At 39.4% G+C, this 18,212-nt stretch overlaps 1 protein-coding gene across 5 annotated transcripts in view; it reads left to right on the top strand.

The window, feature by feature from the left end:
* The window catches only part of CNTN6 (contactin 6), a 223,589-nt gene that overhangs the window by 163,596 nt on the left and 41,781 nt on the right, over positions 1-18,212 (top strand). The gene's annotated exons all lie outside the window — the stretch shown is intronic.

Here is an 18,212-nt window from a genome sequence, read left to right on the forward strand (position 1 = left end):
TATAGGCTGTACTGTGACCCATGGCTATATCATTATCCACTGTCTGTGCCTTTAATACTTAAGCAAGGAGATTTTGCCAGTGGATCAGCAAAGCAGTAGAGTCACTTGCCATGTGCTGGCCCTTCTGCAGAAGTCCTCCACCACAAACTCCTTTGTTTACCTTGAACCACCCATGTTCATGTCTGCCTGACACCCTGGGTCCTAGCTTGGCTGACCAGCCTGTGCTGCTACAGCTAAACTGCTATTATTTTTAGCACACTAGCTTGAGCAGATTTAGCATGAGTCTGATTACTGGCTCTGGGAATCATCCCTCCCAGCTGCAGTGTAGACATACCCTAAGATTTTAAGGAGAGATCTACCTAAGATTTTCAATCACCCATACACGGAAACATCTATCTATCTATCTAGCTATCTAGCTATCTATCTCAGCATTAATAAATCCTGTTATCTATACTTAAATTTCCATAACACTCTTTTAAATTAAAAAAAAAGAAAAGGAGTACTTGTGGCACCTTAGAGACTAACAAATTTATTAGAGCATAAGCTTTCGTGAGCTACAGCTCACTTCATCGGATGCATTTGGTGGAAAAAACAGAGGAGAGATTTATATACACACACACAGAGAACATGAAACAATGGGTTATCATACACACTGTAAGGAGAGTGATCACTTAAGATAAGCCATCACCAGCAGCAGGGGGGGGAAAGGAGGAAAACCTTTCATGGTGACAAGCAAGGTAGGCTAATTCCAGCAGTTAACAAGAATATCAGAGGAACAGTGGGGGGTGGGGTGGGAGCTGCTGGAATTAGCCTACCTTGCTTGTCACCATGAAAGGTTTTCCTCCTTTCCCCCCCCTGCTGCTGGTGATGGCTTATCTTAAGTGATCACTCTCCTTACAGTGTGTATGATAAACCCATTGTTTCATGTTCTCTGTGTGTGTGTATATAAATCTCTCCTCTGTTTTTTCCACCAAATGCATCAGATGAAGAGAGCTGTAGCTCACGAAAGCTTATGCTCTAATAAATTTGTTAGTCTATAAGGTGCCACCGGTACTCCTTTTCTTTTTGCGAATACAGACTAACACGGCTGCTACTCTGAAACATGGGGAAATAGTTTTACTTTGTGTAATGACTCATCCATTCCCAGTCTCTATTCAAGCCTAAATTAATTGTATCCAGTTTGCAAATTAATTCCAATTCAGCAGTCTCTCGTTGGAGTCTGTTTTTGAAGCTTTTTTGTTGAAGTATAGCCACTCTTAGGTCTGTGATCGAGTGACCAGAGAGATTGAAGTGTTCTCCAACTGGTTTTTGAATGTTATAATTCTTGACGTCTCTCTCCCACCCCACCCCCCACTGTTCCTCTGATATTCTTGTTAACTGCTGGAATTAGCCTACCTTGCTTGTCACCATGAAAGGTTTTCCTCCTTTCCCCCCCCTGCTGCTGGTGATGGCTTATCTTAAGTGATCACTCTCCTTACAGTGTGTATGATAAACCCATTATTTCATGTTCTCTGTGTGTGTGTATATAAATCTCTCCTCTGTTTTTTCCACCAAATGCATCCGATGAAGTGAGCTGTAGCTCACGAAAGCTTATGCTCTAATAAATTTGTTAGTCTCTAAGGTGCCACAAGTACTCCTTTTCTTTTTGCGAATACAGACTAACACGGCTGCTACTCTGGAACTCTTTTACATTATAATTTATTGGCATTACACCAACCAAATGTGCAATGTGGAGATGTGTCTCCATATTCAATATTGCAATTGTGTATAATGGCTTTAAGTATAGGAACAGAGGGCCTGATTCTCCGTTTGTTTGCACATTGTGTAGTCATTTACACCTGTACAAAGTGAGTGTAAAACACCACCAAATCAAAAAGAGAGCACTTTGCATCTACTTTGCACAGATGCAAATCATTACACACGATAAAGTCAGTAGACAGCATGGCCCAGAGACTGTAATATAAGATGCTATTATACAACAGAAGTTCCTAATTATTTTTCCTTTGAGACAATAGCAAAGAAGCAATCTTTAAATTATGGGGAAAACATTCAGCTATTACTTACCATAGTATCGTTTTAATTAGTGTTTAGTCAGATCTTTCAGATGGTTGAACATAGTGTATAATCTAAAAGTAAGTAAGTCCCTGGCCAAAATGCTACTTCTATAATATGCAGCGAGAATGATTGGGCTTCCTTATGTACAGTAATAAGGAGATAAAGACAGCCTAAACTTTACAACACCAAGGTCTGCACTGGCAATGAGGGTCCCATCTGATTTGCATGTGCATGAACATGTTATATATATATAAGTCCAAGTAAATATTATGGCTGTGTGCATGTATGTTTAATTTATATATCTTTATCATAATTATAGATTAATTATTATTAATGTTAAATTATTAATAATAATTATAATAATCGTGCATGTATGGACATCCGTCCAGAACACTAAACACAGGCACTTTCACTAAAATAAGCCAAAGAAGTATAATTTCCATTAAAAAGGCAATAGTTGGGTGTTTGAATTCACCAGTCCCCCATTCCTCCCATGCAGTTAAAGCGTATCATTTGGACATATGGTAACATAATAACCAACAATCTCTTGTAAATTGCTCCTTCTCTTGATTGGTAAATGATAAAGTAGCTATTGCCGCAATTTTAAAGATGATAGAAATAATTTTCTGTAGTAGAACTCTTCCAGAAGTACCATAGCATATGAGGTAGCATACAGAAAATGAAGTGAGGACTTGTCAGGTTTTTTTTTTTCTCACCTAGCAAAATCATATGTATCTTTACTTATAAAAAAAGGGGGGAAACATCCCCTCTAGCTTTTTATATGTATATTTTAATTCTAGCAGGACACATAAATCTGAACTACTTTAACTAAAGGTTACCTGAGTTTCTTTTCCTATTGTGCAACATTTATAATCTCCACGGACCCCATTTCTAAACTTTCTGAAAAGCTGGTCATCATATTATCTGAGAAAAAATTCACAGTTCTGACAGGAATGCGATGATGGACAAGTTGCTAAATAAGTCAAACCACATAGCTCCTTTAGGATGATCTAGACAAATTAAATCCTTTGTTAAGGAGATGGGGCTACCAAACCTTTGGAGAATATTTTGCCCTAAAGGAGAAAAGACACTCATTTTCCCCTCACTGTGTGCTTGCTCATGATTTGATCTATTTCTGATGGCTGTGCATAGTATTATTATGTACAGCTGCTCCTTTTTTAATATCACATGATCTGAAAATGTTACCTCTTATTTATTTTATCTCCTACATATAAAAACAAAGAGATTATTAGGCAGAACTGACTAATAAACTGAGATCCACCTTCTTGTTCTGTCTATAAGAGTATTTTCAAACCTTGATTATAGATGTTTGATTAAACTGTGAATAATGCGGAAATGGGGTGGGGGGAAGAGTGATTTATACCTCAGATAAAGCAAGTTTTGAACTCTAGAGTTTGATCCTGCACAAGTCATTAGGAGCTTTGCCATTGACCTCAAGGGTGCAGGATCAGGACCTAATGAAAACTTTGCTATATATTACAAGTTATTTTCAGCTGAAACAAGTTGGTAGATGGGAATCTTATCCCAGTTGGTCATCTGTGAGAGATGCTATTTCCTGAATACAAGTGTAATGGATCCCAAAATGCTGTAAACACATACATACATGTGTGAATCACTCCCCCTTCTCTTACAGGAAGCCTGCTGAGGTAAAGCATATAAATCATTTAATAAGTCAAGAGGAAGGATTATATTAATTGTAAGCTGCTTCAATGCATTAATAATCAGTAATAAAAATATTCATAATTTTAAAACTCCAGATTTGTTTATGTTATTTTATTTTTTAGGAAACAATGCAACTGGACAAAAAATCAGTCTAGCAATCTACAAAGGGAAGCATTATTTTACAATATCTGTTCCCAGTCTGACTTGTAAGCTAAAATTTTATTCCAGTTCCATCACTACAGACATGAGGGACATTAACTATCCAAAATCAAAGCTCCAATACTTGATAGACTTTCACCATTATTTTATATAAGGTTTTCAGTATTTACCATGCACATTATTGCCATTTATGAGAGGAGGAATATGTGGAAATCCTTGAAAAGAAGAATTAGATGCTGGCTTTTAATAACCTATCTAAAGAAAATGTAGACAACTGAACAGATGTTGTCATTGCAGACTTTTATCGCTGCCTAATAAAGGTTATCCAGTAATTGCTAAAATCTTACAGCTGACCTTGGAGTCTTAAACTCAGAGAGATCTTCCATTTCCAACATGGTGTGTAGTGACTCAGAAGTTCATTAAGTAAAGGATTTCAATCTGTTTATAGCAAGGTATTGCATTTGAACTATGCCAACAGCCTTCTAAGCAGGAGGGTTCTTCCAAGGCTCTGCGTTCTGATGTACAGATATTATCAATTCCCTGTGTCTGGAAAGATCTAGCTTGCACAATATTGTGAGAGTATAAGGGCCTTGTTCTCATTTACACCATTTTTATGCTAAAATAATACATTTGGTCTTGATGCAATTGGTCCTTATTTACAGTGATGTGACTCGGACCCCGGTCAGGCCCAGCATGTCAAAAGTTAAAACATGTATAACATCTGATGAGTAGACATGTCTCCTTAGGTTTTCGTTTGCTGTTGATGCTTTGGGTGGTTTGGAGGTTTCTTTTGGAAGGGGGGTGTTGTTTTTTGCTATTTGAGGAAGAGGGAAAAGATACTATGTTTCAGGTGTTTTTTTAGCTAGAAAAAAATACCAAACATAGATACCACGGAGGAGGAAGAAAGGGATCATAAGTTTCCATTTTAAGGCAAAGATTTTCTTTTTTAATGAATTTAGTGCTCATGGAAGATGCTGTGTTGAGAGACCTCAAAGCTGAAATTCACTGTTCATAGAACAGATACAAGATAGTCAGCAACAGTGTAAACCACCTGCATGTTTGCTAACAAAATTTAACCCTGACCCTACAAGTATTAGGTCCAGTCCTACAGCACAGAAGTATTGTGTGTTGCACAACTCAGGGAACACCTCAACCAGGTGTCATCAACCAGACTGATGTTGGGCCAGCCCTCAGCCCCTAAGGCTTTATTTATATGTATTACAATAGTACCTATAGACTCAAACCAAAATCAGAGCCAATTGTGCCAGGCACTGTACAGAGACATTCTAAATAGACAAGACAGAAGAGCTGGTCAGGAACTTTCAGTGAACATATATGCCAAGGGAAAATGCAGTTTCCACAAAATCAAAACATTTCAGTTTTGCCAGAAACATATCTTTTGTGTTTGTGTGTGGAGAAAATAAAAATGTTTTGTTTCTGGTTGAATTGACCCAAAGTGTAATATTTCATTTTGTTTAACTGACTCAAAATATTTAGTTTTGAATCAGTTCAAGAAAACATTAAAGTGCAGTTCCCTATCAGCACATTGCCTTATGTCTCTTGTAGGTCAGGCCCCCATTCTCTCCTGTTCACCAATGGCTACTATGCTCCCTGGAGAATTACATCTCACACAATGCAATGCAGACTCCCTTCTGACCAAGCTGCATGGTACATCATGGGAATCACATGATTTCAGATGCATCATGCAAGATGTAGTCTGGCCAGGGTATGTGGCCTTCAGGGGAGATTAGGGGCTTCAGGCTCTTAAACTACAGCTCCCAAGAAGCAATGCACCATAATGGGAAAATGCAGATTATTATTGAACTGACTTGAAATGAAGCATTTCCGGTCAGTTCAACAAACGGAAATGAAATATTTTGATTTCAGAATGTCAAAATGTCACAATATTTCATTTTGATTGAAAATGGTGAAACAAACCATTTCAACATTTCCTTTTTGAAATGTCTGTTTCACAAAAATAATTCAAAATATCAGTGTTTTGCTTTGATTTGTGATGAAAACAAACGTTGAAATATCGAACAAAGGGTTTGAGGAGCAAAGAAAAGGCAAAGTGATGTGCTGAAGGTCACACATGAGAGCAGTGACAGAAAGAAATAGACCCCAGGGCTCCTGACACCTAGTTTAGTAACCCAGCCAATAAACCACATTGCCTCATGCACCCTCTGCTACCAGTGGGGAGGGATGGGACCTTCTGTGCTGACTTTACAGTTTTACATAGGAACAACCATTCTCACTGTATTTCAGCACTTCTGGCTTTGGGTTTTTCTAACAAAATGTTCAATGAACATATATGCACCTACAAAATAGTTTGGGTTTGTGTATTTTCAGTTTTGGGGCCTGGTTTCAGTATGTTCTCATTTAGCCTTGCTCCTCCTTCGTTAGTAATTTTTCATAGCTTTGATGCTTCCCTTTAACCCAGGATCTTATCAGTGCGTGTATACTTGTAAAGAAGAAAGTTCATTTCCCCTTCTAGTTTTTAAAGAGAGCAGTTGAAGTATTGGCATTAGCAGTCGGAACATTTTTAGATATCTTAGGCAGTATCACTGTAAATCAACATGAATACAGATTAAGCTTATCTCTTCATGACATTCTAATTTGATTTAGGGAACCAATGGAACTGATTCCGCATCTGCTAAATTTGATTAATCACTTCAGTTCTATTCTTAGCTAACAAGTGAACTGACAGAAATCAAATACATAGATTTGCCTGCCTATTTCCAGTGCCCATGTATTGCTCATTCTGAAATCACCTATTGAGGTATGAAAATGCATGCAAAATCTCAGATTGCTGGACAGAATCACCTTGATTTTTCTTCTAGCAGAAAGCACTAAACATTTAACATACTCTGCTAAACTGACAACATCATCATTACATCTCTTTCAAGGGAATGCTGATAACAGTAATGAGTATTTGTGTTGTAAATCTATATTTCACTGTATGAGCACAGTGGCTTCTCTCTTTATATGGAAGGATGGCAAATGATGTTTTGTGGCAAAAATATGTAAGAAGAAGGGATTTATAGACCTTGATAATATATTTATCTGTTAATGACTCTATTGTTATCCTGTTTGCTGTGAATTATGTATAATTTTAGGCTAAATTCTACAAATACTTCTCCACATGCTTAACTTTGCACTTCTGAATAGTGTCATTGAATCAGTGAGTCTGCTCACAAATGAAAAACTAAGTATTTGCAGAAGTGTTTCCAGAAATAGGGCCTTTGGTCTAACAGCAAGGAATGAGGGAACCCAAAGACACCGACACCCAAATCCAAAGACTGTGACAAAAAACGTTGTCTGAAAAGTCCATTCACAAGAATGTTGGGAAATTGCTCAGATTATTCCAAGATTTGTCTCTAGGTTCAATCATTTTTCTTTCCTTATCAGTTTCTCTTTCCCTTAAGATAAGAGGGAGGATTGCACAGTAGGAGGAGCACTAGCTCTGCCTGAGTGCTGGGGTGGAGGGAGACTGAAAGACTCCAGGCAAGGCTAAGGCCAGAAATACAACAGGGTTCAAAAAAGAATTAGATAAGTTCATGGAGAATGGGTCTGTCAATGGCTATTAGCCAAGATGGTCAGGGATGAAACCCTATGCTCTGAATGTCCCTAGACTCTGTCTGCCAGAAGCTGGGAGTTGATGACAAGGGATGGATCACTCAACGATTGTCTGTTCTATTCATTCCCTCTGAAGCACCTGGCATTGGCCACTGTCAGAAGACAGGATACTGGGCTAGATGGACCATTGGTCTGACCAACTATTGCCGTTCTTATGTTCACTAATGGGTGATGATGATGAGAGAGAAGAGAGATTCATCAATCCCAAGGCCAGAAGGAACCATTGTGATCATCTAGTCTGATTTCCTCTATAACACAGGCCTTAAAACTTCCCTCAAACATTTCTAGAGTTTATCTTTTAGAAAAACATCCAATCTTGTTTTAAAAATTGCCAATGATGGAGAATCCACCATGAACCTGGTAAATAGTTCCAATGGTTAATATCCCTAACTGTCAAAAATGTATACTTTATTTTCAGACTGAATTTGTTTCGTTCCAACTTCCAGCCATTGGATTTTGTTATACTTCCCTGCTAGACTTACGAGCTCATTATAAAATATTTATTCCCCATGTAGATACTTATAGACTGTAATCATTCTCATTACCCTCTCTAAAACTTCTCCAATTTTTCAACACCTATCTTAAATTGTGGTCACCAGAACTGCACAGTGCTCTGGAATGGTAGCAGCAGTGCCAAATTAAGAGGTAGAATAACCTCTCTACTCCTATTTGAGGTGTCCCCTATTCATGCATCTAAGGATCACACTAGCACTTTTGACCACAGTTTTGTGCTTGGAGCTCATGTTCAGCTGATTATCCATCACATGCCCCAAATCTTTTTAGTCCCCCATACAATAAGTATGACCACATTCTTTGTTCCTAGATATACACATTTATCTTTCGCCATATTAAAGGGCATATTGTTTGCTTGCACCCATTTTACCAAGAAATCCAGATCGCTCTGTATCAATCAATCATTTACCACGCCTCTAATTTTTGTCTCAGTTGCAAACTTTATCAGTAATAATTTTATGTTTTTTTCTAGATCATTGATAAAAATGTTAATTAACATTGGACCAAGAACCAATCCCTGCAGGACTTCACCATAAACACACTCCCATGTACAATTCCCCATGTACAATTACATTTTGAGTTCTCTGAGTTAGCAAGCTTTTAATCCATTTCATGTGTGCCATGTTGAATTTATATTGCTGTAGTTCTTTAATCAAAATGTCATGTGATACCAAGTTAAACACTTTAAAGAAATCTAAGTATATTACATCAGAATTATTACCTCAAAGAAAGATAGCAGGTTACTTTGACAGATCTATTTTCCATGTTGATTGGCATTAATTATATTGCCTCCCCTTTAATTCTTTATTAATTGAATCACATATCAGCTGCTCCATTATCTTGCCTGGCATCAATTCCAGACTGACAGGCCAATAACTACCGCAGTCATCGTCTTCACTCTTTTTTAAATATTGGCACAACATTGCCCTTCTTCCAGTCTTCTGGAATTTCTCCAGTGCTCCAAGACTTATTGAAAATCAACATTGAGCTCCTCAGTCAGCTCTTTTAAAACTCTTGCATTCAAGTTATCTGAACCTGCTGATTTAAAAATGACTAATATTAGTAGCTGCTGTTTAACACCCAGCTGAGATACTATAAACAGAAAAAACTGTTTTCATATGATATGACTAAATCATTAATTCCTCCCCCTGCAAATATAGAACAGAAATATTTATTGATAATAGGAGAAGAATGAGCAGAGATAATAGGAAAAGAAAGGGGAAGATCCTCCTTTTTTTCGTATCCTATCACTTTTGTTTCATTGTTCCCCTTTCTTCCTTTGCTGCTCTTTCCATCTGAAGCCACTGCACTGAAACTTAATGAGAATGCAGAACGGCACCCAGATAGCTACTTGACCCAATGAAATGTTAGCAGCCTGCTGATATTAAAATAATAGTGCAACAGAAAGCATTAAGAAAAGAGCCTTTTCTTCACCTTCCCCCTCCTTAGAGAGCTTCATAATGGAACAAGCCAATAAACCTAATTTTATCTTATATCACTACATCTTAATGTAACGTGTTTAGTACAGCAGCTAGTGTGAACGTCAAATAGGCAAATGAACCATATGTTCTCATGCTTAAGGAAGACTGACAACCTGCATAATAATTGACATGTTACAATTTACCTTCTGTGTGTTGTCTTTGTTAAAAAAAATAAAAGAAGTTCAGATTCAGCCCTGGGAGCCTTATTAAGGTGAGCTATACCAAGGGGGGATGCAGTACATCCTGACAATGTCACAAACAATCTGTCACTCTTACCATTTCATATGGAGCTGTAACAAGCTCAAATCCTGTGAGTGTCATTGATGAGCCCTCTCTCACTCTTTCTGAGCTTCATACTCAGCCCTTGATTCATGAATATAAATATAATTGATATTTAGGGCATGAGCCAAAGCCAAATGAAATCTTTCCATTGACTTTGATGGGCTTTAGATCCGATCCATAATTGGGAGCTCTCCATCATGGAGAAGGAGAGTTTTAAGGAGGGTAATGAATTAATATTGTGAATGTTTATGGTCAATGGAGGCTTGCATCATGGGATAATTGGAGGTGGAAGTCAACATAAGATAATAAGGTAGGTGGAGAAAGGTCAGGAAGGGCCTTGAAAGTGAAAATAGTTAGCTTATGTTTGATGCAACAGAGAAGGGGGAGCCAGTTGAGGGATGCAAAGAGAGGCCTGACCTGATCAAAGCAATGGGCTAGGAAAATGATCTTTGCAGAACCATGGAGAATAGGACTGAATGGGGAAAGATTTAAATTGTTAAGGTCCAAAAAAAGGATCTTGAATTAACTGAGACATGAGATGACAAGAGCATGGGTGAGAGTATTAGCTGTGCGGATGGATAGGAAAGACTACATATTAGCGATGTTATGGAGAAAGAATAGGTGCCCCTCATGCTTGGGAGAGGCTTCCTATAAATATCTGCATAGCTACAATGCTACAGTACTCAGAACTCTCCCTTCCCATAATGCCTCCAAAAAACATGACAATAATTAGGCTGCTGGAGTTTTATGACCACTGCCTATCACCAATATTGTCTCCTTGTTTCCTTGTATTCAGTGGTCTGTCTGTATCCATGTGTTTTATCTTGCCTTACGCACAATTTGCAAGCTACGTTGGGCAAGGACTGTGTGTTTGTTCTGTGTTTGTGCAGCGCCTAGCACAATGTTGTCCTGGTCCATGATTGGAGCTGTTAGGTGATACAGTAATAAAAATAATAACAATAAAAGTTGTCAGAGGGAAAGGGGGAAAGGAAGGGAAGCCTGAGGGGAGGGCATGTCAGATTTTGTCAGTTTTCTTTCAGAAGAAGTCAGTGAGATCCTGTGCAGAGAAAGAAGTGGAGGCACAAGTTGGGGGCAGGTTGAGGAGTGAGTCAAATGCTGTGAATAGTCAGCTGAGATTGCGGGTGGGGGATTCTGTTAAGTTGGAGACGTAGAATTGTTTAGCTAGCAAGAAGGTAGAACTAAAGGAGGAAAGAACAAATATGAAGTGGAAGAAATCAGCCCTGTCATGGGATTGCTAGCAGAGATGCTCTGCAGCATGAGAGCAAGAGCTGAGGAAGCAGATGTTGGGGGTGAGCCAGGGCTGGGGGTTGGCAGGGCTGACTTTGTGATGAGAGAGAGTGGAAAAAGTGAAGGAAAGTGAGGAATGAAGAAAACTGACAATCATATCAATAAAAGAAAGGGAAGAGAGGGCACAGAATAGAGGGCTGAACACTGATGAGAAGTCATTGGTTCTGTTGGGTTGGAAGTCATAGAAAGGCTTCATGGCAGGGGATGAGTGTGGGGCTGAAAAATGATGCTGAAAGAGGCTAGGTGCTGGTCAGAGATGGGGAATTCAGCAACAGAGAGATCAGAGAAAGAACAGTGCTTGATGGGAGACCAAATCAAGTTAATGGCCCTGTTGGAGTCGGAGCGTTGAACCAGAGCTGCAGGTCAAATGAAGAAGTGAGGGCGAGGGTCTGGTGTACAACTAAGGGGCTGAATGGGTCATCAGTACCAATCTGAAATCACAAGGATGAGTGTGGGAAATTGTGAGGAGAGGAAGAAAGAGAGAGTCAAATATTGAAATCAGGCAGGAAGACTGATGGCAACAAGGAGTTCCTCATAAGAGAGAAATGCAGACCTGCCTGTTTGCCTCTCGTCCTCTGTCCCTCTCCCACTGTTAGGGATGCTAGAATTTTCATTCACAAATTCCATTTTGACCAGTGTGATTGCATTATAAATATTTCATTATTTGGGTGTTGGAATCTTTCAACTGCATGAACAGATATTAGTGCACCAAATTGCACATGCAGTTGACTGTGTGTGTTTGTAGACAAAGTATTCATGACAGTAAGTGTCCAGGCCTTTTACGTCTGAGATGTGGATAAATGTTACTTGCTGGTTGTACAGACAGTAAATATGGAATATTTGTGAGACAGCAACAGTTTCGATTTTATATTGACTCTAAGTATGTCCTGGAGGAAGGAAGAATCTCTCTGGGAGTGAATTCACTCCCACACAAAGGGTCACATAAGGCTCACTTCACCATTTAAATCCCACTTAAGTCCTGTATTAATGGTCTAACTTTACATCAGGACTGAGTTTAGTCTTATCAGTGGCTGTATCTGAACTCATAATAATGCCTGAAACATCATGAAAAATAATGATCAATGGTGGAATTAGATCTAATAATAGCACTCTGTCAGAGGGTAAGTGAGATTTTCTCTGGAGCTCCTGCATTGTTAATGTCTTTCAAAAACAGCAGGATTTAGTAGTAAATAAGGGAAATTGCCAGGCTATCCTTCTGACAATTATATTTGACATTTACACTTCTACTTTCACTATAGAATTCAACAACCAGCGGAAGCCGATTCTTTCCCTCTCAGTAGAAAGCTATATTATATTTCTTCCTACTGTGGACTCTTGGCTCAGGTTCCCAGGTCTGTAAGGACTATATTTCACTGTGCCCCCTTCACATGGGATAACCATACTGAAGAAGCCTTTGACCTCGCTCGGCCGGACTATGAGTTTTGGTGTATGACTGTTGACAGCATGGGAGGATTATTCCTCCTCCCTGGTGCTAATAGAAGGTAATCTTCTCACTGTAGCTGCAGCTTTCAATAAGGTGGCAGTCAGCTGGGTGGGTGGTACTGAACAGGTTGGTGACACTTGAATTGGTCATTGATTAGCTATGCTGCGTAATATTGATTGCTAAATTAGTAGTTGGGAGTATTTTATTCTTCCTACACAGATTGTCTGAAAAAGGAGTGAGTGAGTGAGTGTGTGTGTGTGGGGGGGGGGGGGGGGGAACAGCCGTTGGCTTCCTTGGTGTACTTTTGCAGGAATTGCTTGTGGTTTCTATATTTATTGATTTTTCTTTGAGTAGACTGGCTAGTTATTTTTCATTTGTAGGATGGAATGTTATCTCTATTTGCAGTTTGTTTAATTTGATCCTTCACAGACACCCGAGGTGCTAAGTATTGTACATATTGTCACATTGTCACAACTTTGACGTTGGGCAAGTACCCTGGCACAGTTTCCTAGTCTTCTCTTGGAATGAGAAGATAGGGTGGGGCTAGACAGAAAGTGGGGACATAACTAGTGTGGATGAGCCTTAATACTGAGAGCTTGTTCTGCAGTTGGGACTACAGGGGTGTGAATATCAATGCTCAGCAAAGTATTGAGCTGTAACTCCTCCATGTGGATGTTGCATGTGCAAACACAAAGGTTCTTAGTTGTCATCTTAATTACAATTAGTCTTAATCTTAATTAGTTCTTAATTAGTCATCTTCTAACAGGACTACATTAAGGTGAACTAGAAAACTTATTTCACACCCACAGTATCCCCATGCTGTAATTACATCACAGCACTTTGGTTCACACATTTATTCACACCTCCATAGTCTGAACTGTGGGGCAGAGTATATAGTGTACATAGTGTGAGCTCACATGGAGCCCAGTTTCCCCCTTAGGAAAAGACCAGGATGGGGAGTTGCGGTTTAGAGCAGTGGATTGGGGGTGAGGATATGCTATAGATAGCCAATATTAATGGAGTGGGAGACAACAGGAATTTGGGGATGCTGAGTAATGGTTTTATTCAGGCTGAGTTAAACCTTTAATGGAGTTTCAGTCAGTGGCCTTTAAACCAGTTATTTATGTGGTATGGTGATGGGATGTCTACGCTACACAAGGACTGACCAAGTGGAAAGGGCCAACTAACCCTGTGACAGGGTGCACCTCAAGGAGAGTCATGGCTGATAAGGCCTACTTACTGATGAAGCCCAGATAGGGGAGGAGCTGGGGCAGTCATAAAGAGAGGAAATTGGTGTTAGGAGTGGGGCAGGGTAACAAGCATTGTGGAGATGGGGGAAGCAGTAGATGTGATATATCTTGAATTTAATAAGGCCCACAAGACCGTCTCAGAGGAAAGCAAACCCAAGGAAATATATCCTAAATTAACCTATTATGAGGGGTGCACAACTAGTTGTAAAATCATACTCAGAGAGCTGATATCAATGGTTGACAGTCAAGCTGGAAGGGCATATTGAGTAGGGTCCCACAGGGATCCATCCTGGGTCCATTTCTTCTCAATATCTTCAATATGATTTGGATAATGACACAGAGCGTACACTTATAAAGATTGCAGACAATACCAAGCTAGGAGGGGGTGCAAGTGCTTTGGAGGACAGGATTAGAATTCAAAATAATCTTGACACACTGAAGAAATGGTCTGAAATAAATAGACAGAAATTCAATGAGGACAAACACAAAGTACTACACTTAGGAAGGAATAATCAATTGCACAAATACAAAACAGAAAATCTCTGCCTAGGAGAGAGTACTTCAGAAAAAGATTTTGGAAGTTATAATGTATCGCAAACTAAATATGAGTCAATAATGCAAAAGAAAAAAAAAGCAAACATACATTCATAGATATTAAGGTCAGAAGGGACCATTATGATCATCTAGTCTGACCTCCTGCACAATGCAGGCCCAGAATCTCACCCACCCACTCCTGCGATAAACCTCTCACCTATGTCTGAGCTATTGAAGTCCTCAAATCATGGTTTAAAGACTTCAAGGAGCAGAGAACACTCCAGCAATGTCATCCTGGATTTATTATAGGAGTGTTGTAAGCAAGACACAGGAAATAATTCTTCTATTCCACTTAGCACTGTTAAGGATGCAGCTGGAGTATTGTGGCCAGTTCTGGGCACCACAGATTGAGAAAGATGTGGACAAATTGGAGAAAGTCCAGAGGAGAACCCCCTCAAAAGATGAAAGGTCTAGAAAACATGACCTATGAGAAAAGATTGAAAAAAGTGGGTTTGTTTAGTGTGAAGAAGGGAAAACTGAGGGGAGACAGGATAATGAGTCTTCAAATATATAAACAGTTGTTATAAAGAGGAGGGAGATAAATTATTATCCTTAACCACTGAGGAAGTAATGAGCGTAAATTGCAACAAGGGAGATTTAGGCTACACATTAGGAAATATTGCCTAACTGTCAGGATAGTTAAGCACTGGAACAAATTACCTAGGAAGGTTGTGCAATCTCCATCATTGGAGGTTTTTAAGAACCGGTTAAACAAACACCTGTCAGAGATGCTCCAGATGATACTTAGTCCTGCCTCAGTGCAGGAGACTGGACTAGATGACCTACTGAAGTCCCTTCCAGTCCTACTTTTTGATGGTTCTGTGATTTATCCAGGTGCATCAGGGTGCTTTGTGTCATGTGTATTTTGTACTGAACAGTGAGTTGCTGGTTAACAATGGACCCCACTATACTTTTTTTTTTCCTTAGAAAAAATTAAATCAGGTCACTACACAAATGACCTTATGGGTTGTGTTTGGTTCTTCTGTATGATGAAATGGGGGACTCTACTAACTTATCTTTTATGGAAACTTAGTTTCCTCACCATATTGCATTTTGCCTGGAAGCTTTATCATTCAGTAAAACTCAATTCAGATGTCTGTCTATATTTGCATAAAAGAAATATTTGTTTTCACAAATTGTACATAGATCCTACATCCCAGGTTATGTGAAAAAATAGTAAAAATAAGAGACCTTGCTTTTTAATTAGCAAGGAACAATGCTGTGTTATCGCTTATTATGTTTGCTTTATAATATTATTTATTTAAATATTTTAATAACCCTGTTCAGTTAGATATTGTAACTTTGTTTTGATCCAAGTAGTAAACGTTGGTTTTAATGGTATTTATTTTGTTTGCAGTTAATTGTGCCATTTGATTTTGAAGCTCATTAATATCAGCCTGCAGATAAAGAAAGTCTTCTTTTAAACATAATTTATTAAATAGCAATACTATTAGCATACAAATGAATACTCTGAATGGGATAAACAGTACAAAGATCATTAACATATAATATAAACAACTGGATCTAAGATGGAAGTCAGTAGAACCTTTTAACTAAAACCAAAGCTGTCATGAGGCACAATTCATTCAAATTTAACTCTAAATTAACTCTAAACCTTCTAAAGTGTAATTTGACTGGCTTTAGTGAAGTTACTTGAGAATTTGGCCCACTTTTCTATTTTTCTATTGTTTTCTGTTATACATATCCAAATCACTGTAATCCAGTCCATCTCTCATTTGACTTCTGAATATATTCACCTGATTTTTTAAAAAGAGGCTATTAATTTGGGTGCCTAAATATGGATTTCTGAGCCTACTTTTAGGCTCCTATTTTTAAAAATCTGGTATCCTGGCCTAATTGGTAAATGTAGTTACCCTGATTGTATATGCAATTCAGATAATTAAATTCACAAATGGCTAACAAATTCACAAATGGCTAACTTTGTGCATAGGGCTGAATTAAACCAATTTAGGCCTATTGGCACACCACAACATGGGTCCCTGCATAGTTTTGTTCCAGCAAGGTCACCCCAAACCCCCTTGGAGTAATGATAGTAAAGGGGGCACTTTCTGTCCACAAAGAGTGACTACAAGGATACTCTTCCCTCATAAAAAGAAAAGGAGTACTTGTGGCACCGTAGAGACTAACCAATTTATTTGAGCATAAGCTTTTGTGAGTTACAGCTCACTTCATTGGATGCATTCAGTGGAAAATACAGTGGGGAGATTTATATACACACACAGAGAACATGAAACAATGGGTTTTATCATACACACTGTAAAAAGAGTGATCACTTAAGATGAGCCATCACCAGCAGGAGGGGGGGAAAGGAGGAAAACCTTTCACAGTGACAAGCAAGGTGGGTCATTTCCAGCAGTTAACAAGAACGTCTAGGAACAGTGAGGGGCTGGTGGGGGGGGGAGAAATACCATGGGGAAATAATTTTACTTTGTGTAATGACTCATCCACTCCCAGTCTCTATTCAAGCCTAGGTTAATTGTATCCAGTTTGCAAATTAATTCCAATTCAGCAGTCTCTCACTGGAGTCTGTTTCTGAAGTTTTTTTGTTGAAGGATAGCCACTCTCAGGTCTGTAATAGAGTGACCGGAGAGATTGAAGTGTTCTCCGACTGGTTTTTGAATGTTATAATTCTTGATGTCTAATTTGTGTCCATTTATTCTTTTACGTAGAGACTGTCCAGTTTGACCAATGTACATGGCAGGGGGCATTGCGGGCACATGATGGCATATATCACATTGGTAGATGTGCAGGTGAACGAGCCTCTGATAGTGTGGCTGATGTGATTAGGCCCTATGATGGTGTCCCCTGAATAGATATGTGGACAGAGTTGGCAACGGGCTTTGTTGCAAGGATAGGTTCCTGGGTTAGTGGTTCTGTTGTGTGGTGTGTGGTTGCTGGTGAGTATTTGCTTCAGGTTGGGGGGCTGTCTGTAAGCAAGGACTGGCCTGTTTCCCAAGATCTGTGAGAGTGATGGGTCGTCCTTCAGGATAGGTTGTAGATCCTTGATGATGTGTTGGAGAGGTTTTAGTTGGGGGCTGAAGGTGATGGCTAGTGGCGTTCTGTTATTTTCTTTGTTGGGCCTGTCCTGTAGTAGGTGACTTCTGGGTACTCTTCTGGCTCTGTCAATCTGTTTCTTCACTTCAGCAGGTGGGTATTGTAGTTGTAAGAATGCATGATAGAGATCTTGTAGGTGTTTGTCTCTGTCTGAGGGGTTGGAGCAAATGCGGTTATATCGTAGAGCTTGGCTGTAGACAATGGATCGTGTGGTGTGATCTGGATGAAAGCTAGAGGCATGTAGGTAGGAATAGTGGTCAGTAGGTTTCCGATATAGGGTTGTGTTTATGTGACCATCGCTTATTAGCACTGTAGTGTCCAGGAAGTGGATCTCTTGTGTGGACTGTTCCAGGCTGAGTTTGATGGTGGGATGGAAATTGTTGAAATCATGGTAGAATTCCTCAAGGGCTTCTTTTCCATGGGTCCAGATGATGAAGATGTCATCAATGTAGCGCAAGTAGAGTAGGGGAATTAGGGAACAAGAGCTGAGGAAACGTTGTTCTAAGTCAGCCATAAAAATGTTGGCATACTGTGGGGCCATGCGGGTACCCATCGCAGTGCTGCTGATTTGAAGGTATACATTGTCCCCAAATGTGAAATAGTTATGGGTGAGGACAAAGTCACTTATCTCAGCAGCTAGGGTTGGTCTGCTTGGATGGATGTGCTGCTGTTGCGCCCTCCTCCCACACAGGGTCCTCTATTTGGGTGATGTTGGTAAGACCGAGCAGAGCA

This window comes from Dermochelys coriacea, chromosome 7, assembly GCF_009764565.3.
Source record: "Dermochelys coriacea isolate rDerCor1 chromosome 7, rDerCor1.pri.v4, whole genome shotgun sequence".
Lineage (NCBI taxonomy): Eukaryota > Metazoa > Chordata > Testudines > Dermochelyidae > Dermochelys > Dermochelys coriacea.